At 41.3% G+C, this 26,168-nt stretch overlaps 2 protein-coding genes across 2 annotated transcripts in view; one reads left to right on the forward strand and one right to left on the reverse strand.

Moving 5' to 3' along the window:
- The window catches only part of MED12L (mediator complex subunit 12L), a 322,191-nt gene that overhangs the window by 136,354 nt on the left and 159,669 nt on the right, over positions 1-26,168 (reverse strand). The gene's annotated exons all lie outside the window — the stretch shown is intronic.
- Positions 19,852-26,168, forward strand: part of P2RY14 (purinergic receptor P2Y14) — a 49,102-nt gene continuing 42,785 nt past the window's right edge. Inside the window, exon 1 of the mRNA XM_081137799.1 lies at positions 19,852-19,921. The gene's annotated coding sequence lies outside the window, so the exon portion shown is untranslated. The remainder of the gene's footprint in view (positions 19,922-26,168) is intronic.

Genomic DNA, 26,168 nt, shown 5'->3' on the forward strand with positions numbered 1-26,168 from the left:
AGAGATAAGAAATCATCTAAAATGATAAAAGCGATGTATTGTGGCTTTTAGACCACATATCCTTTTTTATCCTCACCTGGAAACCCACGTAATGGAAATAAATTGGAAATTCCTTTATCTCTAACAGCTTCATAGGCAAACATTCTCAATGAAAGTAAAGTGGCCAATTTCTCTTTGAATAAGGCCAGAGAATATCCACTGCGTGCAGTCTGGGCAGCATCTGCCAGAACTCTCAGAAATGAGCCACATGTCTGACTAAGTCAGTGTGGCTTGGGAACAGGGTCTAGAATAGTCACCACATTTTTCAGAGTCTCCAAGTCTCGGTCTGGATTTAAATGTTAGAAACAAAATTCCCAGCTCTGACACACTTACATACACACATACGCAGACCAACATACCACATGTATAACAAGGACTGATGGTTTTATTAGTACAAGTGCGTCACTCAGCCCCTTAACCTAGTAACTACTTTAAATAGTCTTAAAAATCATTTCCTGTGCTTAATATTGTAACTACTAGCCTAAACCAAAATATCTCCGATAACAGTGAAGCCATCTATCAATTACCAATAAATATCTATGTGTTTTTCAAAAAGCCTGAACCATATCATGTGTCTTAAAATTTTTGTTATTTTGTGCAGCTAGAGAAATATCACCATAATAAAAGAATGAATATGTAAGGACATGAATATTAGGCAGAACATTTATATACTATTTAAACTTGGAGTCATCTAGATCAGTGCTTCACAACACAATCAAGGTCAATGCATCCTTTCTGAGATAGTCAACATATTTTTAGTACGCTGATATAAAGCCATAGATCAAATCTACCTACACATACACATGAGTACACATACACACAGACCTCAGCTTACACAGTAGTGCGGACCATAAAAATAACTGCAAAGCAATATTAGTAATCAATAGAAAAAATTATTGCCCATAAGTTTAAAAATTTGTCAAAATATTAAAAGCTTTCTTACTGCTGGTTATAAATTTTAAAAAGTAAATTTATAGCAGTGGAAATATTGAGAATTAAAGTGTTTTATTCCTTTGTAAAAAAGAAAATTTAAGAGTACGGTGAATAGTGCTAGCCTTGCTGGTATATAACAGGACACAGAGTAGACATCTCTCTCTCCGCCTTGTAGAACTGTCGCACTCCTTTCTAAGATTGAATCAGCTTCCAACATTCTATCTTTTCATCTCCAGAAATTCCTTTAATGTGAAGCTTTCTGCCAGCATCACTTTCTCTACACTCTCAGGGAGCTATTTCTTCTATAACTCCCTCTGGTTTGATTTCCACTTCCAGGTCATCACTTTTCATTTCTTTGCTGCACTTCCATCTGTGTTGGTCAATTCTCTCCTCTGATCATCCCCTTTCATGACTATCACGGGGTTCATCATGGCAAACAGAAGGCAGCACCACCACACAACCTGCTGCCTGTCACGAACTGAACAGCAGGTGTGCAGGGACCTGGCGGTGGAAGAAGCGATGTAGCCAGGCACTGACCGTGAGGCACGTGTATTACTGACACAGTAAACCTTGAACTAGAGAGTGAACAGCGAAGTTTGTACTTCATGCAATTAATCAGCTAATGCACTATGGTAACTCAGATTTCAGCCATGTTGTTAGAAGACTGGTATTATTTAAGCAAGTTATGGTAACTCAAATACATGTATGTCAGAACCATAAAATCAAGGCTGGCCTGCTGGTGTGTGTGTGTGTGTGTAACGATAATCGTAACAAAGAAAAAACAGAGGGAGAAATTGATAATAAAATAATATGTGATTTAATATCAAATCCTTAGGTACAACTATGTGAGAAAATAGCAGTTGCTGATTCAGCTGGAAATAGTTGATGCTTGCATCTGTATTTAATCATGAGAATGCCACTTATTAGTATTAGTGATGTGGCTTTCTAAAATGAGAAACATTTCTTGAGACGATTCCAAATAAAACAGTATTTAGACAAAAGCTACATTCATGGAAGGGTTTGGTTAATGTATATTAAACCAGTCAAAAATATATCTTACCCACAAAATAGAATTAAATCATGGGCTTAGATATTTATAAGCAGGTTTTTCACCCCTGGGAAAGTTTAATGGGATACTTCTATGAGAAGCACAGGACAAGTCTTCCCTAAGGAAGACTGCTGCATACTTTCCAAGACATCCACCATCCACCAAATAGTGGGAGATAAAAATACTCCAGATATGACAACTGCCCCTGGGGTAGTACTGACTACAGTTGAGAGCCCTGATCTAGGTTCCTGAACCATCCACAGTCAGAGAGAAGAACATGCCCAAGGTTCCAAGCACTACAGAAACCCAAGCCTCTAGACACAGGAAGGCCTACATAAATCTGGGGAGGCATATGGCACTAATCAAAAATTAATAAAAAATAAGGCAAAATTTTTATTCCTACCTCTCCATAAACACAAAAAATTGTAAAAAGAATACGTGATTTTTATAAAGTCTATATGCACGCTTCATTAGGTGCTTACTTTGAAGTTTAATATATTCTCTGCAAATGCCATTTGAAAGACTGCTATATATACACATCCACACACCTAAAATTAGGGGGTGAAAACAGACAAGGTAATGACGATACTCGAATCTTACGTAGTACTTACCAGCACTGTCCCATGCACTTTACACATATAAATGTTTTAGTGCCCACAGTTACCCTTGAAGTAGGTATCCTATTATTATTCCCATTTTACAGATGAGAAAACTGAGGCACACTAGCCAAGGGAACATGGCTGGGAAGTGAAGTGACGGTGGCAGGTTAGGAAGCTGGGGAGTCCATGCTGCCGCCTAGACTGCATCACTTTCTCTCCCCAACTCATCCGAGGAGGCTCCTTACCCTTGAACTTAGTTAACAGCATCATCACCACCCAGGCACCTGAACTGGAAATCCAAGTCATTCTACACACCCTCTTTCCCTCACCCCCATTAACCACCCTGCACCCAATCCTGCCAATTTACCCTCAGGAATGGTGGGCAAGCCAGGCCTCTGCCCTGCCTGGCCCTGCATGGGGCTGAGCTCAGGCCCGGGGCTGGGCTGCCAGGTCTCACGGATGAGCAAGGATTTGAGAGGAGGGCAGAACTGGATCCCCCCTCACTGTGTGCCAGGCTGAGAGAAGAAAATACACCAACTGCCATGATTTTAAACTGACTGAACTACTGCTTGAGACCTTGACTTTTCTGTTCTTTCCCAGTCCCTCGCACACTCTTTTCTAGTACTTTTAACACTGACTGGCTGTTTCTAATGAAATAACAATAGCTAATGTTTATTGGGCACTCCTCATTCACTGAACACCACTCTCAGCACCTGAAGTAGATCCACCCACATCACCCCACAAACCCCTGCGGAAGCACCAGCCCTGCCTCCTCACAATAGAGATGAAGAGTCCCAGTCCCATTCCCAAGGTCACACAGTTCATTCCCATGGTCACACAGTTCAGAAAGACTGTTGCTGGGATCTGGACTCAGGCAATGAGGCTCCAGAAGCTCAGATTTTAACCATGGCTCCATACTGAAATGCAATGCATCCCTGATACATTACTGATACAGTGGTGCCTCGGTTATTTAATGTAATCTGTTTCTGAAGACCGTTTGAGTTCTGAAACGTTCCAAAACCGAGGGATCCACAGCCCACAGCTAGGCCTCAGGATCTTGCCCTCAGCGGAAGCTGAGTGGCATGTTCTACTTCTGAGGCTGAAGCATTTCCTGCCAGGTTTACGGTGTTCGGAAACGGAAATGTTCGTCAACAGAGACGTTCAAAAACCGAGGCACCACTGTACTACCAAAAGCCTTGCTAATTATTTATGTTACCAAATGCTATTAACATGAGCAACTCAACACCACAACTAAGGCAGGGCTTGAGGTAGAGGAGTGCTCTTACCCAGAGGTTCAGTCACTTCTTAATAAACATGGAAGATAATACCATTATGAGGACATTAAGTTAAGCCAATCGATCAGGCATATTTGATCATTTTATCCCCTTATAAGTAGGATGAGCACATAATTCATTATCAAAACCTGGATACTTTTGAGAGTGAAGTGTCCCTGAGCTGACACAACCAGTATAAACAGGGACAGAGTGGCAAACCGGGGCAGAGGGCCCACGCTCCAGCACATGAGAGCTCCTGTTTACATTAGGATTGTGGTACCTACTTAAACACGCAGCTCAGAGCAAGGAAAAAGAACTCGGGGAATCAGCCATGTCATCAGTGAGGAGCCCCACTGCGAAGCTTCTTCCAGCCAGCTTCCTAACACAGCTGCGAGCCCTGGGTGCTGGATTAGCAGCCAGTCAACACTCATCTCTAATGGATGCTTCCTGGAGTGAGGATATGGCTTGCAGGTTAATGCTTGTTGCTAGTGGTTTTGTTTAATGCCTCAGGAAAGGATCCAGCCCACCCAAATGGAATATTTTTGTCTGCTTTTGCTTCCTGGAGGAAGACTTAATCTAAATTCTAATTTAAACTCTTTCTTTCCTCCACAGCAAAACCATCATGATTCATTCTTAACATTATTAACTACTAAGTGCCAAATTTATTATTGGTATGATTTCAACAGATTTTAGAGATGGTGGCTGCATTTGCCCTTTCAAGGCACAGGCCTCCAACGAGACAACTAAACAAATAGGCTGGTCAGGAGGCAGAGCCACATAGGGGTGCTGGTGCGGGTCACCTACAACAGGGGGTTAGATAAATGCCACCTACAGGACGTCTGAGATGCTCCTGAAAGGCTGATCAGGCCCCACCCTGTTCGAGAATATGGGCTCTGATTTAGCCTTCCAGTCATGATTCAGTTTCACAAGTGTAACCACATGACCTCATTCAACCCACCACATCATCTGTGAGAATCAGACAAAGGTATCACATCAAGCACAGCTACTTCCTGAACAGCCCATTCAAGGACTGAAAACAGAAACTTGGCCTCCTTGGTCCTTCGTTCTGATTGTGCCAACTGGTCCATACAAAACAGCGTAAGAATCACCACTGAACTCACGTTATAAACAAAAGATACATGAGTTCTCTACAACATTAATTGCCTAAAACCACAAAGAATTTCTCAGGCTGCCAAGGAAATTAAGTGGCCAAGGAGAACGAGACAACCTTCACATTCTCTGAAAGTACCACAGGTGTGCTTAGCTAATATCAGTCTTCTGGACAAAAACTGATTCCATATACTTCAGGTGTGGTTTACTCTTTGGGTTTAAAAAGAAACAGAGCTGCATGAGTTCACCCCAGCACTTCCTCTGACTTCAGTTAACCTCAGGGAAGCTCCTGAAGTCGCTGGTGTGCTCCTCCCACACATCCCTGAAGCATGAACAAGTAGTATCTGTTCAGCAGAACAACTCTGGGAAAGTTTATCTAATGAGAATGAAGTAATCTCATTCCAGCTGAGGTTTCTCTCAGTGATTTCTCAAGGCTCATTTTTCTAACTTGTTCTAACGATTTACTAAAAAGCTGAGCAGTTAGAGCACTAAGTAAAAAAGCTGTCTTATAAAGTAGTGTGTTATCCTTTAACTTACCTATCCTAAACTGAATCATTGTGTAAGTCAAGGGTTCAGAAACCCACAAAAGGAGCTCAGAAGTATGCAGATAAAATCAATTAGACAATTTAATGCCCCTGGGATAGCATTACTGTATTTAAAAATATTCAGTCCTTGTTCTCAGATTAATTCCATCATCTCACCTATCTTAAACTATAGGGCCAGAGCGCACAGTTGGGGGATATTGCCTGCCTCTCCCATATACTGGTAACATTCACTCAACTAACATTTCTGAGCGCCTGCCACGGTTCTGGGCACTGGGAATACCCAAGTAAGCCAACAGGCACAGCCACTGCCCATGCTAGGCATGCACGATGTAAAAACAGTCCAGGTGGGAAGAATACTAATGCCACCAAGGTATCAGGACACTTCCAGAGACAGTGACTGTTGGCTGAAGCAAGTCTTGAAAACAGATGGAAGCAGAATAAAGATAATGAGAAATAATATATTTCGCCTCTTGTGCTTCCTCATCATCTTTCCAAAAATCCACACAGAGAAGAGGAAGTTTTTATGTTTGTAACAAAGTTCTCAATTGTGATTCTTTGCCAATAACATCAACTGAAATTCCTTCCTTCTGATTCTTAAGGTTAAACCCAATCTAACAATAGCAACACAGAAAATCTGTTTGAACACTTCAAGTAACTGGGTTAGGTATTCAACTCAGGTAAGCTGTGTACAACATATGTAAATACTGTCTTTATCAATTCATTTTATAAACTGTTACTCTGTCAATCCACCAGAAGGTGGAGATGTTGCACCAGACACTTACATCCCCCTTAAAATTCTCAGGTGAAGAAAAGGCCACAACCGACAATGAATTCATGTGCCTGTCACTCATTCCAGGAAGTTAAAAAACAAACAAAAAGGCATTGTTTTACAATACAGTGATTAATTATGTTTTAATGACTTAACTCCTTCACCCTCTCCCTCTCCGCTACTAATCCACTGAGCTCGGCAGGCCCTCACACAGAGAAACACAAAGGCACATCTGCATGCAACGTTTTCGTGCCAGCATACACCTTGTAAAGCACACCTCCAGTTATTTCACAAGCTGAAAAACTGCAGACTGAGGGGCTCCTCAGCACGGCCACATTCTTCCCCACCTGCCTCTGCTGACTTTCCTTCCGTAAAAACTTTGCTCACACCCTTCTTTTAATTCCAGATAGACTTGCAATGCGTTCTAGAAGTAAAAGAGCCACATAGTAAGAACCACTTAGGATACCAGCCCCTTCATAGGTCCTTTTAGAGGGCAACTGGCAAACTCAGTTCCTCTAAGTATCCTGGGTCCTCTCATATAATGTTTATAATGGGCCCTGCACTAATATCCTCTGTATTCTGGTCCCAATATATTTCCCAATGTCCAGTGGAAACCTGTCTGCAGCCCCCCTCCCCGCGCGCGCGCACACACACACACACACACACACACGCACAATTGCTAGCAAAACCTTTTTTTAAAAAAACTTTCATTTTTCATGGTGTAACCCAATAAATAGATCCTATGGTTAAAATAAACTCTTTGAAATACAATGTACAGATGATATATTATAGAATTGTACACCTCAAACCTATATAATTGTATTAACCAATGTCACCTCAATAACTTCAGTAAGAAAAAGAAAATGTTCCTATCTATCAAAATGCCCATCAAAAGGGGCTGATTAAATAACTTATGGAGCACTACAAAGTCATGAAAAACCAACCAAGTACAGAGCAAACATGGGTAAGTCTGAGACAACAAGTGAGGCAAAGCAAAGTGCACTCGTGTGTCTTGCGGTCCAATGAAACAAATGGGGAAAATCTGGGATGAGGCCACGACAATACAGTTGTTTTTGCACTCACTCTAAAAAAAGATTGCGGGTAAGGAACAAGACTGAAGGTTTACGGAACACCAAAAAGAAAGAGAGCCAGCTGGAAGGACAGATGATGACGGGCTGGATGGAAACTGAGTGGAAACAATAACAGACATATTTGGTGATTACGTGTGTTAAACTCACTCTATTTGTAGTTCAAATACACAAGGGATGTTTATATATAACCGGCTTTATTCCTGACAAGGCAGAATCTGGCGTGGAAGCAATGCTGGAGAAAGGAAACGCATATCAGGGGTGTAGAGGGTTCTCAGGAAAGGATTAAGCAGGATGCAGTGCCACAGTACTTGGATCTAAGGGTTCTACAGAATAAAACAGGACGGGGTTGAGGAAACATGGAACTATTGAGCATAAATCGAACATCACAGAAGAAAACACTTATTATTTTAACTTTTACCTCTTTCTGATAGTGAGAATCCTGAAAGCAGGAAATATGTCCTCTATTTTTAAATTATTTTTATTTGGTAATCATTATTTTATTATTTGTTGTTGGTATTTTTATTCTTCAAAATATTACAGATGTACCCTTTTATCCCCATTGATCTCTTCCCCCTGAACCCATCCCCCTCCCCAGTCCCTCACCACACCATTGTCTGTGTCCTTGGGTTATGCATATATGCATTTAAATTCTTTGCTTAATTTGTCCCCAGCCATGCACCCATCCACTCCCACCTTCCCTTTGAGATTCGTCAGTCTGATCCATGCTTCCATGTCACTGAATCTATTTTGCTCATCAGTTTATTATGCTATTTAGATTCCACATATAAGTGAGATCATGTGATGTTTGTCTTTCTCTGCCTGGCTTACTTCTCTTAGCATAATATTCTGCAGGTCCATCCATACTGTCCCAAAGGGTACAATATCCTTCTTTATAGCTGCGTAGTATTCCATGATGTAAATGACCCACAGCTTTTTCATCCACTCATCTACTGATGGGCACTTGGGCTGTTTCCAGATCTTAGGTATTGTAAATTGCACCGCTATGAACATAGGGGTGCACATATTCCTTCTGATTAGTGTTTCAGGATTCTTAGGATATATTTCTAGAAGTGGGATCACTGGGTCAAAAGGCAGCTCCATTTTTTATTTTTTGAGGAACCTCAATACTGTTTTCCATAGTGGTTGCACCAGTCTACATTCCCACCAGCAGTGTACTAGGGCTCCCCTTTCTCCACATTCTCGCCAGCACATGTCATTTGTTGATTTGTTGATGGCAGCCATTCTGATAGCTGTGAAGTGATACCTCATTGTGGTTTTAATTTGCATTTCTGGTGATTAGTGACATTGAGCATTTTTTCAAATGTCTCTTGGCCATCTGTTTGTCCTCTCTCTAGGTCCTTTACCCATTTTTACATTGGATTGTTTGACTTCCTCAAGTTGTATGAGTTCCTTGTACCCTTTGTAAATTATCCCCTTATCAGATACATCCTTGGCAAGTATGTTCTCCCAGACTGTGGGTTTCCTTTGCATTTTGAGGCTGACTTATTTTGCTGTGCAAAAGCTTTTGAGTTTGATGTAGTCCCATTTGTTAATTTTTTCTTTTGTTTCTCTTGCCCTAGGAGATGTATCAGTGAAAATTCCACTATGTGAAATGTCTGTAACTTTACTGCCTATGTTTTCTTCCAGGATTTTTATGGTTTCACAACTTACATTTAAGTCTTTTATCGATTTTGAATTTATTCTTGTGTATGGAGTAAGTTGGTGATCAACTTTCATTTTTTTACATATATCTGTCCAATTTTCTCAGCACCATTTATTGAAGAGACTGTCTTTACTCCATTGTATACTCTTGCTTCCTTTGTCAAATATCAACGGACCATAATTGCATGGGTCTATTTCTGGGGTCTCTGTTCTGTTCCACTGATCTATATGCCTGTGGTTTTACCAAAACCAGGCTGTTTTGATTACAATGGCTTTGCAGTACAGTTTGATATCGGTAAAGTGATCCCTCCCACTCTGTTCTTCTTTCTCAAGATGGCTGCAGCTATTTGGGGTCTTTTTTGGTTCCATATAAACTTTTGAAATATTTGTTCTAGCTCTTGAAATATGCTGTTGGTATTTTAATAGGAATTGCACTGAATCTATAGATTGCTTTGAGTAGTATAGACATTTTAATGATGTTAATTCTTCCAATCCATGAGCATGGTATATTTTTCCATTTGTTTATATCTTCCTCTATTTTTTTTTTCAGTGTCCCGTAGCTTTCCAAGTACAGGTCTTTTACATCCTTGGTTAAGTTTATTCCTAGGTATCTTATTTTTTCAGTTAAAATGGTAAATGGTATTTTTTTTTTAGTTTCTCTTTCTGAGAGTTCATTGTTGGTGTATAAAAATGCCATCGATTTCCAGATGTTAATCACATATCCAGCTAACCTGCTGAATTCTTTTATCAAATCTAGCAGTACTTTGGTGGAATCTTTAGGGTTTTCTATGTACAATATCATGTTATCTGCAAATAATGACAGTTTTACTTCCTCCTTTCCAATTTGGATACTTTTTATGTTTTCTTCCTGTCTGATGGCTCGGGCAAAGACTTCCAGTACTATGTTGAGTAAGAGTGGTGAAAGTGGACATCCCTGTCTTGTTCCGGTTTTTAAGGAAAATGGTTTTAGTTTTTGACCACTGAGTATGATGTTGGCTGGACATTTGTCATGTATGGCCTTTATCATGTCAAGTATGTTCCCTCTCTTCTCACTTTGCGGAGAGTTTTTATCAGAAATGAGTGTTGGATTTTGTCAAATGCTTTTTCTGCATCTATTGATATGATCATATGATTTCTGTCCATTTTGTTTACATGATGTATCACATTATTGACTTGCGACTATTATACCAGCCTTGCATCCCCGGAATAAATCCCACTTCGTCGTGGTGTATAATCTTTTTAATGTATTGCTGGATCCGGTTTGCTAGTATTTTGTTGAGTATTTTAGCACCTATGTTCATCAGGGATATTGGCCTGTAATTTTCTTTCTTTGTAGAGTCTTTATCTGGTTCTGGAATTAGGATGATGCTGGTCTCACAAAAAAAAGCTTGGGAGTTTTCCTTCCTCTTGAATTTTCTGGAATAGTTTGAGAATACGTGTTAATTCTTCTTTGAATGTTTGGTAAAACTTGCCTGTAAATCCATCTGGTCCAAGACTTTTGTTTGCTGGGAGTTTTTTGATTACTGCTTCAATTTCATTAGTTGTTATCAGCCTATTCAGGTTTTCAGATTCTTCCTGATTCAGCTTTGGAAGACTGCATGCTTCTAGGAATTTGTCCATTTCACCCATGTTGTCCAGTTTGTTGGCAGTACAGTTGCTCATAGTATTTTCTTACGATCCATTGTACTTGTCAGATTGGTTGTTATATCACCTCTTTCCTTTCTGATTTTATTTGTTTGGGTCCTCTCTCTTTGTTTCTTGGTGAGTCTGGCTAAAGGTATATAAATCTGATTTATCTTTTCGAAGAACCAGCTCTTGGTTTCATTGATTTTTTGCATTGTTTTTTTAGTCTCGATGTCATTAATTTCTGCTCTGATCTTCATTATTTCCTTCCATTTCCCTGGGGCTTTTCATGCTGGTCTCTAATTCTTTTCGCTGCTGTGTTAGATGGTTTAGCAGAACTTTTTCTTGTTTCTTGAGGTATGCCTGTACTCCTATGAACTTTCCTCTCAGGACTGCTTTCGCTGCATCCCATAGATTTGGGGTTGTTGTGTGTTCATTTTCATTTTTTGCCAGGAAGTGTTTGATTTCTTCCTTGATCTCATTGGTAGCCCGCATTCACTGTTTAATACCATGCTATTTAGCTTCCACGTGTTTGAATATTTTTTAGTTTTTTTACAGTGGTTGATTTCTAGTTTCATGCCATTGTGATCTGAGAAAATGCTTGATACAATTTCAATCTTCTTGAATTTGTAAAGACTTACTTTGTGCCCTAATATGTGGTCTATTTCTGAGAGTGTTCCATGTGCACTTGAGAAGAATATGTATTCTGCTGCTTTGGGATGAAATGTTCTGTAAATGCCAATTAAATCCATTAGATCTACTGTGTCATTTAAGGTCTCTGTTTCCCTGATGATTTTTTTGTCTTGATGACCTGTCCAATGATGGCACTGGGGTGTTAAAATCCCCCACTATGACTGTGTTGCTGTCGATCTCCCCCTTGAAATGCCCACCAACAAATATTTTATACATTTAAGTGCTCCTATATTGGGTGCATATATATTTATAAGGGTTATTTCCTCCTTTTGAATTGATCCCTTTAGTATATTATGTAGTGACTTTCTCTCTTGTTTATGGTCTTTATTTTTGAAAGTCTATTTTGTCAGAAATAAGAATTGCTACTTCAGTTTTTTTCTTTTCCATTTGCATGGAATATTTTTTTCCATCCCTTCACTTTTAGCCTGTGTGAATCTTTTGCTCTCAGATGGGTCTCCAGTAGACAGCATATAGATGGGTCCTGTTTTTTTTATCCACTCAGCTACCCTATGTCTTTTGATTGGAGCATTTATTCCATTTACATTTAAGGTTACTATTGATATATATTTATTTAATGCCATTTTTTCCCTTTATGCCGATGTACCTTTCTCTCACTATTCCTTCTTCTTCTTAAAGCAGCAGTCCTTTTAGCATTTTTTGCAATGCTGGTTTGGTGCTACTCAACTCCTTTAGCCTTCTTTTGTCTAGGAAGCTGTTTATTTCACCATCAATTTTAAATGATAGACTTGCTGGATAAAGCAGTCTTGGTTGCAGGTTCTTGCTTTTCATTACTTTGAGAACTTCATGCCACTCTCTTCTGGCCTGAAGTGTTTCTGTTGAGAAATCTGCTGTCAGCCTTATGGGGTTCCCTTGTAGGTCACTGCTTGTCTCTCTCTTGCAGCCCTTAATATTCTCTCGTTGTCCTTGACATCTGCCATTTTAATTATGTCTTGGAGTGGGTCTCTTTGGGTTCCTCTTGTTTAGAACTCTCTGTGCTTCCTGAATTTGTGTGGCTTTCTCCCTCACCAGCATAGGGAAGTTTTCTGGCATTATTTCCTACACCAAGTTCTCTATTCCTTGCTCACTTTCCTCCTGCTCTGATACCCCAATGATGCAAATTTTTTTCGCTTCATGTTGTCCCAAAGCTCCCTTAGACTGTCCTCATGCTTTTTAAGTGCTTTTTCTTTTTGCTGCTCTGATTGAGTGGTACCACTCAAAGTTACTTATTCTATCCTCTGCTTCACTGAGCCTGCTTTTAATTCCTTCCAGCGTATTCTTGATTTCAGATATAGTATTCTTCATTTCTGCCTGCATCTTATTTATCATATCTAGCTCTTTTTTCATGTTTTCACTAAGTTTCTGGACCTTTCCATTAAGTGTCTTGTTGTTCTCATTAAAATCTTTATAACCATAACTCTGAACTCTATTTCTGATAACTTGCTTAACTCCATCTCATCAAGATCTTTTTCTGGCGATTTTTCCTTTCCTTTAGTTTGGGGGTTGTTTCTTTGTCTCCCTATTTTAGTGACTCTTAATGTTTGTATCTATATATTAGATATATTTACTGTCTGCCAGTTTTATGGGGATGGATTTTGTATTGTGATTCCAGTGGAGCCCAGAGGTGTGTTTTCCTTGAACTTCTGAGCTGTTTGCTGTAGGCGTGTCCCTTTTGTGGGTTCTTTGGGCTTTCCTGTTGTGATTTGGTCTAGATTGTTGTTGAACCATTCTTGGGAGGACTCTCCTCTCAGGTTGGCTGTGTGGCTCAGCCCCAACCATGTCATGTGAGCTGTTTTACAGGTGCTGGCAAGACAAAACAAAACACAACCAAACTGCCAGGAAACAAGCAGTACCTTAAAATATTCTGACAATCACAATGAAAATATCCCAAAAGAAAGTAGAATTGGGAGAGTGAAGTAAGAACACAAATGCTAAAACAAAAGAGAGAGAGAAAGAGAGAGAGAGAGGGTATTATTGCTAATAGTAATAAAAAATAATAATAATAAGTAAAAAATAAAGAAGCTACTGGGAGATATAACAGGCAGAGAAAAGATTCTGAAAGAAGGGTGAGCAAAAAATTAAGGGTAGAGAGGAGGAATAGGAAAATAGTTGGGGAAAAAAATAAAATAAAGAGACAAACAGATACAAACAAAAAGACAGGAAGACAGAAAATAAAAGGGGAAAGAGAAAACAAAAAAGTATGCCAATGGAACAAGAAGAGAGAAAGGTAAAGCCAGGGAAGGGAAAGAGGTCAATAAGAGCTATGGGGAGAACAGTAGAGAAAAGCAGTAAACTTAGTGGTTATAATGATAATATCCCAGTAATAAAGCAGAAAATGTCAGGAAAATTTTGATACTAGAACAAAAAACAAAACAAAAAAGGAAAACAAATTTTTAAAAAATTAGTTAAAAAATTTTAAACACATATTTAAAAAGAAATTGTTTTCTTTTCTTCTTTCTTAAAAAAAAGTCAATCAGGTGAGTTTCGTCTGGGCAGCTTATGTTACCTGAGGCTCTCCGTTTTGTGTGCTGATTTTCATTCTCCTGGGAGGTACTTGTGTATCGTATCAGCCAGCCAATGTCAGGACTTGTCTAGGTTTGGCTCTGGTGTCCTTAGGTAGTTGGCTGATCTGAGGCTCTCTGTGGACCACCTCCTCTTGTCAGATATTCTGCCTCCTCCGTATGGTTGCCTTGTCTTACTCTAGTCTTCTGAAGAGTCTTTAGGGTGCAGGCTGGCTAGTGTAGCTCAGGACATCGCTCCCCTTACTTAGAGGTTTCACTGTCAGGCACTCACTGTGGTGAAGTTAGTCTCTGCTCCACAGCCAGCTCCTCAGTCTCTACCCTGTCCTCCAATTCTAGTTCCCCATACACTGGCCTGCTGGAGGTTCAGACTGATTTCAGCCTGTTGCCTTTTCTGTGTGGTGACTTTCAGCAGCCTGGGCTGAGTAGGTTGGATTAAAAAAAATTCCGGTGAGCACTTTGCCTGCTCAGCCCCCAGAAGGGGTTTTAAGCTTTTCCTCCAGTTCCCAAACAATAGTCCCGAAGAGTCTCATTCTTGTGTTGTCTTCCTGTGAGCTGATCTCCCTTCCCTGCAGGACTGTGCCCTGCAGCGGATATCTGGGGCTTCAGTGAGCTGAAGCCCCTTTCCTGGTGGGGATGGTGCTCCTAGCTTGCAAGAGAGGTAGGTGTGCTCCCCCCCTTTCCCAGATCTGGTTGGCTGATCTCACAGGGCACTCATTTGAAACTCTCCACAATGTAGGCACAAATCCCAGTTTTTCCTGGTCTGTCTCCCCAATGCAAGCCAGGGGGGTGGAAGCCCATTAAGCCATCAAAAACTCAAAAGCGCACAAAGCAGCAAACAGGCAGAGAACCTGCCCTGCGCAGTCCTGTCGCCCCCGTGCCTTGGAACCAAGCAGGAGGGGTCACAAAGTCAACCTCACATAGGTCTGCTGCACAGCTGATCTCACTCAGTAAAGCTGGGGCAGCTCCTTGTGTGCTATCCTGGCTCCCCTCAGAGCAGGTAAAAAATCTCCAATTCACCCCACCGGCAGCTCTGGCAGCTGGAGTCCCGATCAGCTCCACCAGCAGCTCCGGCAGCTGGAGACCCGATCAGCCCCGCTGGCGGCTCCAGTCCTTCTCTGGTGGTGGGAGGGCTCTCTTCCCCTTCCCTGTGCCACACAGTTCAAATGCTTTCTGGTGTTCTACACAATGCCTTACAGGAAAGCAGAGGGTCCCTGTAAGTGGCTGCTCAGTGTAGCCCTCTGGCCCCTTTATATTCGTAAGACACACCAGCGAGACAGCCTTTCCTAAGGTCAGCACCCGGGGTGAAAGACTCCTGTCCCAGCTGCCACCATTAGATGCTTTGTTTCACTGGGAAGGCACCGTCCCCTCCTCACAGGCACACTGTTCCTCTGGCTCCCTCTGCCCTCCACACAGGGCACTTCTCCCCCCCTCCTGGTGCGAGATCCCTGCTTTTGGATGACAGCTCACATTCCCAAGGGGAGGGAGCTTTGCAGCTTCTAACCCTCAGACCTCAGAGCCGAGCACTGGCTTCAGGGGTGATCCCCCTTTCTATGTTCCCCCCCTTACCAGACTCTATAATGTTTCTTCAGTGCTCCTTACTCAAAATATGTCCACTCAGATATATTTCTTTTGTTTTTTCCAGGCTGGTTACGTAGTATTTTAGTGGTAAATCAAGTCCGTGGTTAGGAGCCAAGGTGCTCTGCTTCTTGTCAGAGTGCCACCATCTTCCCTCCCCCTTATTATTTATTGTTGAATAAAGCTGAGCTGTGTTGCTAAAGAAAACATCTAATTTTAAAAATACATGAAGATATGATCAATAAACAGGATAAAATACTTTTGCCAACATTAGTAAGATACTTATTTCCAATTCTAAGAGAAAAATGTGTACAAGTCGATCTCACATTTAAGCACATACACAAAATGCCTAGGAAATTCGAAGTGAGGCACGTCTGATTTAAATCCTGTGCCGAAATATGTGAGTCATTCATGAATACGTTCACCCATGTTCCCACGTTCCCACAGAGTGGGACAGTGGGGCCAGTTCTCAAACCCTGGATGACAGAGTGAGGAGCATAAATAAAGGAAGACTCCACTCCTGAGACTTTCCTGCTAAGAAGATGGACTGACAGCAGACAGTGTGAAAACCAATTTATATCATCCACTGACATTTGGTGGGAACAAAAACTGATAAAATATAGTCTAAAATGTAAAACAAAATGCCTCAGGGGAAGTCAGGCATCATTGTTTTCATTGTACAAGGCTCTCTGATATTCTTCCTTCCTCCTTGGGTTTCATCCAACCTGTGGCTGCTCTGGCCTTACTCTCTCTAGGACTCTCTACGAACCTATGTTTTCATTAATACCACCCTGCTAATACTCTGATCATCAAATTTCTGCTCTCAGGAAACAGGGCTGCATGGCTATCCAAAGCCATGGCAGTAGCTGATAAAGGGCCCAGGCAGCTGCAGTGAGATGAACAAAACGGACTGGACAGTAGGGCATTTGCCCAGAAGATAAAAGTTCCTCCAAGTGTTGTAAGATCAAAGGTTCCAAACAGGGAGGCCTGGATGCTCAAACCTGGCAACATTTCTGAATTATCCAGACACCTTTGAAAATACAGATTCCTGAGCCCAAAACAGAAGGATTAGTTCAGTTCATTTGAAGTAGGGTCATGGAATGTGCATTTTAAAGCTCCCCAGGTGATGCTGATGGCCAGTCAGGCATATAAACAATGCCCTGAAAGAGTCAGAAACTGCTCCAGAGTCCCCAGGGGAGAAAGCACAAAGGACCACCCAGAGGCCCAGGAGTAAGAGGCAGCAGCTCCAGGTGCTTCTCTTAAAAGTCTCCCAAACTTAGAAAGAGAAACCACAGACCCGCCCTTGTCCCGTTAGTAAGATCCTATGGCCAAAACTCTGCTGAGAACACAGGATGAACAGATAATTCACCAAGTTCTTCCTGCATACTCGCCTGCTCAGCTTCCCCAAGTCCAAGGCAAGTACTGCCTCTACCACTCACTCGACCACTTGCCCAGGCATCTCCAGAGTCATTATCACCTGTAGCTCTTCATTTGCCTGCCACCACTCTCTTCCCAATTCTCATCTCAGACTAAAGTTTCAAGTGTGCATACAATCAGCACTTCCTGAGGAGAAAATACAGGTCTCCTGTGTTCCAAACAAGGACTGCCCTGGTGTACCCAATTCTCAATGCTTGATGAATTAATGAATCACTGTTCACCTGGTTGTGAAAAAGAGCCACTGGGCTAGGGAAGGAATGAATACTCAACTCCGAATCTAAAGACAGCTCCAAAGTCCAGTCCTGCCAGCTCCTAGCTTGGGCAACTTAGTTGAATTTTCTGAAGCTCTATTTTCTCATCTGTAAAAATAGGCACAGTTGCCCCTCAGATGGTTCCTGTGTAGACTGGTGTGCTCCTCGGCCACGTGTGTGAGAGCATGCATGTCTGCATTTTGATCCAATCCTTGTGGATGACTTTTCCTTCTCAGTCCCCTGGCTGTCCCCTCTGTCATTCTTGCCCCACTACTTACCCATACAAGTGTAAAACAGAGGCCACAAACTGACTTCCCACAAGCCAAATGCAATGCTTAGTGAAGTTTCATTTTGGCCCACAGGATGTTGGGCATTCACAAACTTGAGAAGTCTCTGATTTAGACACCAACATACAAAATCAGCACAGCGCCAGGAGCTGCTCGGTCAAGGTCTGAATCCCAGCTCTGGGGGCTGCGGGGCCTAACCTCATATCTCTGTGCCTCAGTTTCCTCAACTAGTAATAAAAATGTGGGGGAGGTGGTAGTAATGAAACCCACCTAGCTCATGAGGTCGTTGTGAGAACTCAGTGAGTCAAAACATATAAAGTATTTAGAACAACTGAATCCACAATCAGCACGCAGGTTCTGAATACACTGGCTTGGCCACAGAGGTGGCAACGCTTGATGCTAAGCTCTTGCTGAGTGGCAGCTGATCCCCACATGGACCATGGGCCCTCTACTTCTCCACAATTCCTCATTCCCTGAAGGTCTTACACAGGGCCTGGCTCACTTGTTTGGACCACCTGCCATCAGGTGACCACCCTTTGGCCTTGGATTCTGCAATTCCTAATACCAAGTGGAAAACAAGAAGGAAAAGATAACTGCCTCCCAGTCATCCTCAGTAACAGGCAAGGAGCGCCGTGGAGAAGGCAAGAAGCAAAGGGAAGCTCGAGGGAGATTAATGGGTGTTTCTGACACCATCAGAATAAGCAGCACATCCTGCTATAAAATCAGGAGAGCCTTGAGAGCTGCAACTTGGAGACTGGTACTGCCAAATCCTCCATTTAATCAGCAATGTTTACACCTGAAGGGCTTTGCAGTGTGTGCTGGCAATAGCCAGGCTCTGATGGCTCATCCTTCTGTTTGTCCTTCTGTCTGTCTACCTGCCAGATCTCACTGCAGCTGGAACAAGCAAGCCTCAGCATGCACATGGGTGTTCTCAGCCCCATTAAGCAAAGCAGCAGCGTGGACCATATAGGCCCTAAACAGACTCCTCCAGCAGCACCACATGGGAAACCGCCCTAAACCAGCAGTGGGTCCCTCGGGGCCTCTGCTGAGTCTATTAAATGGATCAACAGTGACTATTAAGTCTGGAAGTGAGATACAAAATAAGAAAATGCACTTATTTTCATAAGGGAAGAGACTTGGGTCTGATTTAGTCATTACTACACCTCCAAGTAGCTAGAACATTGCCTACTACAGAGAGGTACACACAAGGATCTAGACCACTAGCTGCAGTCCTATAAGCAGAGAATAAATACTACCGATTATAACTGCGAATGTATGTATTATGTTTGTAAGTAGGACTGAACTACACGAGTTCACCGTGAACCCAGAATGTGGCAACGGAATAACCTGAGCGAATACACCTGAAGTGCAAGAGCCTCATGAAGAGCTTCTCAGGGCACAGTTTTCCTTCTTTCTTACCTGGTTCTTACCCAGTTCTGAATCACGCACTCCGATGTGGCCCTGGCAGCCAAATTCTGAGCACTGCAAATCTAACTACACACCGATATTCAGTGGGAAAGACATGGCGCACTCTGCAGGACCATGACTTAATCGCAGAACTTGCTACTCCAGCCTCTCCTTCAAAACAATAACATCGGCAGCACAAATTTAGCATAAGATCAACATGTGATGAGTCTATCTGAAGTCTACTCATCATCTATTTGTCAGTAATGCTCAAACAAGGAAAAATTAATGTGGGGGAAAAAACCAACAACAGCAACATCTTTTATCTAACAGATGTGGTCACGGATGTCAAACGCTAATTCCGCATTTCCAGGTAACCCCAATCACCACCCATTTGTGGACATGCAAGGTCGTATGACTGCTGACGGTTTCCTCTTCTGAGGGTGTTTCTGAGAGAACCACACCTCATCTCCCTCAGTACCTACCATCAGTTCTCCCCCTCTCACCACATGCTGAATTTGGCAATAGCAAAGTTGAAAAAGAAAACATATCTGGGTCGTTGCCAGGCTGTTTATTTGCCAATGATGCAAACATTTGGAAAAAGTAGTGGAAAATGTTCAGAAGGAATTGCATCACTGAAGGAAAGAAACACAAAGGCCTCCTGACACCAATCCGGCGGTATTGTGTATTATGTTTGTAAGTAGGACTGAACTACACGAGTTCACCGTGAACCCAGAATGTGATTTGCAAGTACTCAGAATTTGGCTACAAAGGCCACAGTGGAGTGTGTGACTCAGAGCCAGATAAGACCCCGGTAAGAAAGAAAACTGTGCCCTGATGGGGATCCTAACATCTCTTTCTTCCTTCTTGTTCCATTTCCAGCCTCGAGTAAGCTCTAGTTGGCCAACTCGGCGTCGACACTCAACCCACTATCTTGTGGTTTCTGTCAAGTTCCTGGTTTTCATCTGTTCTTGGAGACAAGCAAGAACTCTGTATGCAACAGTCCTAATTGGGAGTGCAGCAGAGACACACTGCCGACTCGCCAGGGAAGGGCCAAGGCAGGTAAGGAAACAACTCTTGCGTGGGAGAACCTGAGTGTGTGAATAGTGCATGAGGATGGACAAGGAAGTGTCAGAACTGGGCAGCAACGGTGTGAGTAATACTGGGTTGTCCTCATTCTCTCACTTTTTGTTTGAGAACTGTAATTGGTGCTTATGGTCATATATTTGCTCATGTTGATTCTGGGATCCAAATCTGAAATTTTATCATTGATGATTATTTATGATTTCTAACTGTGGCTGTCAAAATATACCTGTGATGAAGAGATAGCAAAGAAAATGCTCAAAGGTATTCACCCAGGAAAAGCATTTCAAAAGCTTGTAGATGTGTATCAAAATTGCCTCTAAAAACTACAGTTAATTATTACAACAATATCCATGAGTCCATGTAAACATGTTTTTGTTTGCAATTGCATGTGTGCAAAGATATACAGTTAGTATCTACTTGTACATGTACTTATACAAGTAAAAAGCTTTTTATCTTTGTTGTTATTGGGATAAATTAACCCTTCAATTACCTAATGAGATTTCTTTTAAAAAGAATTATAAGCTGCAAATGCATCTATTCTATGCACAGCAAACATCTAAGTTCATGTTACTTATTATGGTCTAGGACTAGTCAGCTCCATTATTTAAAATACTTTAAACATTATAAATTTAAATTATACACAGGGGAATTGGGACAGATCCACACTGTCAGCATATTCAACCAATCTCATGCAATCCATTTAGTCCAGAAATATTTTTTAAGGACAACTAATCCTACAGAGAAAATGAATAATATATATATATATATATATATATGTATTTTTAAGACAACTAATACTACAGAGAAAATGAATCAAAGATCACACTGTAGTTCACATAATTACATATGGTGTCAGATGGAAACTTGACTTATAGGGGTGATCACTTTGTAAATTATATGTATCTAATCACTATGTTTTACACCTGAAACAATATAATATGTATGGTAATGGTAATTTAAAAATAAAAAATAAAATAAAAACATAGTACTAAAAATAAAATAAAAACATAGTGCTAAAAACAACTTTAGCACTGAAAAATCCAGATATCGATAAGTTAAAAAACAAGAAAACATAATGTACTCACTATAAAATATCAAAATAACATATTAAGATTTGTGAACATACAAATAAATTTTATACATAATAAAATCTATAAATATAAATACACACAAAAGTATGCACACACATATACAATCTCACACTGGTAATACACACCTAAGCTATAAATGGTTGTCTGTTACAGTTTAGTGAGGAAGAAGTGAGGGGAGAGAGCAAGATACTCAAAGCAAAAAGACCCACAAAGGGAGGTGGGCAGGGTACAGGGAGAAATGTGATAGTGCCCATTTCACAGCAGGGAGAGGGTATAACTGCCCTGGCCATGAGCACCCAGGGGACCTCACCATGAGCCTGAGTCCCCTGAGCACAGGGAAGGCTCTGCTCTCCATTCAAGGCTGCCAGCTCCTGCAGCCCACAGTTTCCATCAGCCCGGCCAACGCTGGATGGCACCAACCACCAATCAGCATGTCCTTCATTTCTCTTCAATTATTTTCACCCTCAATCATGTAGTTATAGGGAGCTATCTATAATTTCCTAGCTATAAGAATGTTCAAACATCACATATATATATTGGGGGGGCTGAATTAAAACATAAAATTATAATTATCCCTGACATCTTCAAACAGAATACAATCAGTGGAAAGGAGTGGTAGAAAAGAAAGTCTCTCAAAGTTGAGAGAACTTATGCGCTGGAGCGGGAGGGGGGAGGGGCAGGCACATTAAAACAGCTAATGGGTACACTAGGCAGCAAGGTACTAAGTAACCTTACTCTTAAAGGTCTCAGAGGCCAGTCCTCTGAGCTCCAAGCCCCATTCCTTTACCTGTAGAACAGTGATGATCAGTATACAACCACTGCATGATTAAATCAGACGATATTGTCAGTCTTTGACATAGTAATGTAGGAGGCATTCAGGAAATGTGGGCAGACATCATTGTTGCTGTCATTATTATTATAAAGACTAGTTTAATCAAGGCAGATATATATATAATTATATATATTGGCAAACAAACTTCCAACATTGCAATACCTTTGTACACCAAAACATATAAGATATAACATAAAAACACTGACAACAGAGCTTCTCAGACTTTGCTGCTCATCAGGATCACCTGGAAGGCTTTTGAGGCATGTATCTCCGGGCTCGCCTCCCAGAGTTTCTGATTTGGTAGGTAAGTCAGGGTTGGGCCTTAAGAATTTGCATTTCTAACACATTCTCAGGTGATCTGGGGGTTCACACTTTGAGAACCACTGATCTACAGGTGAATTCCACATTCACATTTGCCTTACTAATAAAACTATCTACAAGTTTCTCATTCAATTTAAGCCACTTAATGAGGGCAGGATAATGAATAAATGCTTAAAAAGTAAAAGCAGTGCTGCCCAACCAGGCGTGGCTCAGCGGTTGAGCACTGACCCAGGACCTAGGAGATCGTGGTTCGATTCCCGGTCAGGGCACATGCCCGGGTTGCGGGCTTGATCCCCAGTTGGGGGCATGCAGGAGGCAGATGATCAATGACTCTCTCATCATTGATGTTTCTATCTCTCTCTCTCTCTCCCCCTTCCTCTCTCCGAAATCAATAAAGATCTGTTTTTTAAAAAGCAGTGTATTTTCCCCACATAGTTAAGCTTTACTTTATCCTTGACCAAGAAAGGGAGGGAGCAAGGAAGTCGGGAAATTTCTAATTAGACCTAAGTTGCTTCTTAAGTCAACCACTGAATAAAGGGATATTGATGCCCAAAACAGTGTTGACTCAATTAACTACCTCTGAAGTGATTTTAGGTTTTGAGGCTGTCCTAAGCCTGAGTCTCCGCTAAGAAACCAGAGGTAACATTTACACCATTTTGTTTCAGCATTTCCTTGAAAGTTAGGCTAGTACCAGGTAAACTGCCTCAGCCTCCCAGCGTAAGCAGTCTCCGGAAAATAAGACCACCAGTCGAGACAGGCTGAAGCCAACACGGGCTTATTCTATATCTTCGAGGGTATCCTCACTTGCAGCTAGCTGACTAGCAGAGGAGAACTGGATAATAGGAGAGTTTCTTTCAACTGAAAATCACATCATCAGTGCAAGAGTGCCAGGCTATTCAGGTAGAGCAGCAGTTCTCAAAGTGCAGCCCAGACAAGCTGCACCAACACCACCAGTGAAATTGTTAGGCAAATTTTTGACTCCAGACCTACTGATTATGAAACATTGGGGGTGGAGCCCAGCAATCAGTGCATTATCAAACCCTCCAGGTGATCTTGTTGCACATTCAATTTTGAATCCCACTGGGTAAAGTGACCCTACATCCTGGGACCTCTTCAGGTTCCACCTGCTGTCAGACATATCTGTATGTCCTTTCTTCCTCAGAAGTGTCCTGGGTTGGACAATAAATTATGTGGTCATCCTTACAGTTCAAACTGGGTGCTACAAAGGGGGTTCATTGGTTGGATTCTGTTTACTGCTTGGGGTTGCAAATTAGCTTCAACTCTTGCTGCTACACCAGCACTAAACTCACAGCCTCCCTGAAAGCTAAAAGATGCACTACCTCATAAAAATCTAGGGAGCGTGGCTGGACAAATTAATTTCAGTAGAGGTACCCTACCTATCTTTACAGAAAAGCAAAGTGAAGTAAGTACTAGCCAGATACTTTGGGGCCTCATCAATTTTCAGTTCCTTTGAGATCTCTGTCTTCACTCAGCTTAAATTAAATCACTGCCTTTCACTCTTCACTGAAGTCTTCTACCTGCTGTTTCTGAAAAACCTGAGACGCCTCAGATATGTTCTGGCCCTTCAACTTTCAGATGAGAGAGGGGTGGCTTCTACTCAATTATATAACATCTGCTGTTGAAGTTAAGATCTCAGAGAAAAGAGAGAAAGATCAGCTATTTGGCTGCTCAGGCTTGGCCCAAAGGAGATTACAGTTGACCCTTGAACAACTCAGGTTTAAAGTATACAGGTCCACTTATATGCAAATTTTTTCAATAAATACTGTAAATGTGTTTTCCTTTCCTTATAATTTTCTTAATAACATTTCCTTTACTTTAGCTTACTTTATTTTAAAAATACTATATATAATCCATGCAAAATATATTGACTGTTAATGTTATTGGTAATGCTTCTAGTTAACAGTGAGCATATAGCAGTTAAGTTTTGGGGGAGTCAAAAGTTATAAGCGGATTTTCAACTACATGGGGTTCAGTGCCCCTAATCCCTGTGTTGTTCAAGGGTCAGCTGTATACACTTTAGTGTGGTCACCTGGAAGAAGAATCTGATTCTCAATTTTCCAGGATCACACACTTATTTTTATCACGTCACTGGACTATAGGAATGGTTCACACAAGGCAGACTTGAAAGGTGTCAACTTTCCTTTTATTGTGGGACAGATACCTGGCTGGAAAGCAGGACTCACCTGTTGCTTTAGAGGACCTTCCCAGTAAGTTCAGCCCAAAGGTCAAAGGCTGGTAGGTGAGCTCAGAGGGGGCTTTATCTAAGGAACACTTCCATCCTACTACAGAGAATAAATGAAATCTCAGTCTCATTCTAGAGATATTTCAGTTATTCATTCATTCAACAAATGCTGATTCCTTACCACATGGCAGCCACGTTTCCAGATGCTAGTGATACTCTGCGAGCAGAGCGCCCTGACTTCAGGGAGCTTTCATTCTGATAAACAAAGACAATCCCTCACATCTCTACTCTGTCTTCCCTGGGAAATGATACTTATGCAGTTATAACAACAATCTCTGGGCACATTATAACTTAATAGATGACATTTTATTTTCTTTATAGAAATCTGGAAGGGATCCTATTCTCATCAGGAGTCAACCAACATTAACAGATTTGACACAATTTCTTGGCCAAACCCTGAGAGCTATGCATATACTAATGACAAAAATGGAATATGGAAAACAATACTAAGTTCAGTTAAATGCCTTAGGAGTTGGCCCATAGTATTTAATATCCTCTCCTTCCCAGCCCCTGAAAATTCCCGTCCATGTTTCAGTACAAGGATCTTACTGCCTCTTTCCCTACTATAAATATCTCAGCAAGAACCACCATTATAGAAGTGAAAAAAGGAAGAGAAAGGCTATGTTCTGAGATGAAAAGAAACCAGGACTCAGGTTAACCGCCCTGTTATCACTGACTGTATGAAGGGTCTGAATAGTGAAGCAGTCCTCACCACCAGTGCCACCGAGGCAAGATACTGGCTAGCTCCCCTGCCCCCCAAAAACATACTGCCCGAATTATTTTTAGAAAAGGATAATATCTCCTTAAAATAACTTATTTTCACTTAAACTTTTTAACTTAAATATATAATGTACACTTACTGCCTAATCAGTGGGTGTTGTAGCAAGACTTTTTCTGATTACAGGTCTGCTGATTAGTTATGTACTAATTTTCCTTCATAGACCATAAATTTACCACATTGCTAGTCATGTCTAGTTCAAGTAGTATGAGAAATTTCAAATACTTGAGAGGCCACATGAGTAAAAATAACCCAGACCTAGGCCTAGACTCTTAATCCCTATAAAGAACCGAGTCTGTCCTAGCCTAGTAAGGAAATGGCACAGTGAAGTTTCTCCAAAAATGTTTTATGGATGGATGGCAAAACAGAGGCTCTTAACAAACTAAACATGTCATGGAAACAGCATTCTGCCTCACTAGTTTTTAATCTAAATCCACGCCTATCCCACCTAACAAAAGGTGCATGCCATGCTCTCACTGAGAAAGACAACCAGACAGGCCTTAATGTTACCAAGCCAAGTAATACAGCATCCTAACAGAGAGCAAAGGGCAAATATCCTTGAATCAGACTATCTGCTTTCAAATCTGGACTCCACACCACTCACTCTGTGATGACCTTTATAAGTTAATTATGACTCATCTCCCTCACTTATCATGGAAATTAAATTAATATGCATCAAGTGCCCAAGGAATGAGAGTACAATCAGTGTTTATTGATGTGATCACCATCTTATTTCTTAGCAACATAGTACAGTGGTTTGATGGCTACAAGAATAGCAAAAGCCAAAAAGATATACTCAAGTTCCAGCTTGTCACTTAACCTCTGCCTGCTCAGCTTATTCACCTGTAAAAACAGAATAAAAATATCTACCTAAGTTGAATTATTGCAAAAGTTATCATAATATCTGGTATACAGATGACAGCAGACACTTAATGTAG

Source organism: Miniopterus schreibersii (assembly GCF_964146895.1).
Source record: "Miniopterus schreibersii genome assembly, chromosome: 5".
NCBI classification, from domain to species: Eukaryota; Metazoa; Chordata; class Mammalia; order Chiroptera; family Miniopteridae; genus Miniopterus; species Miniopterus schreibersii.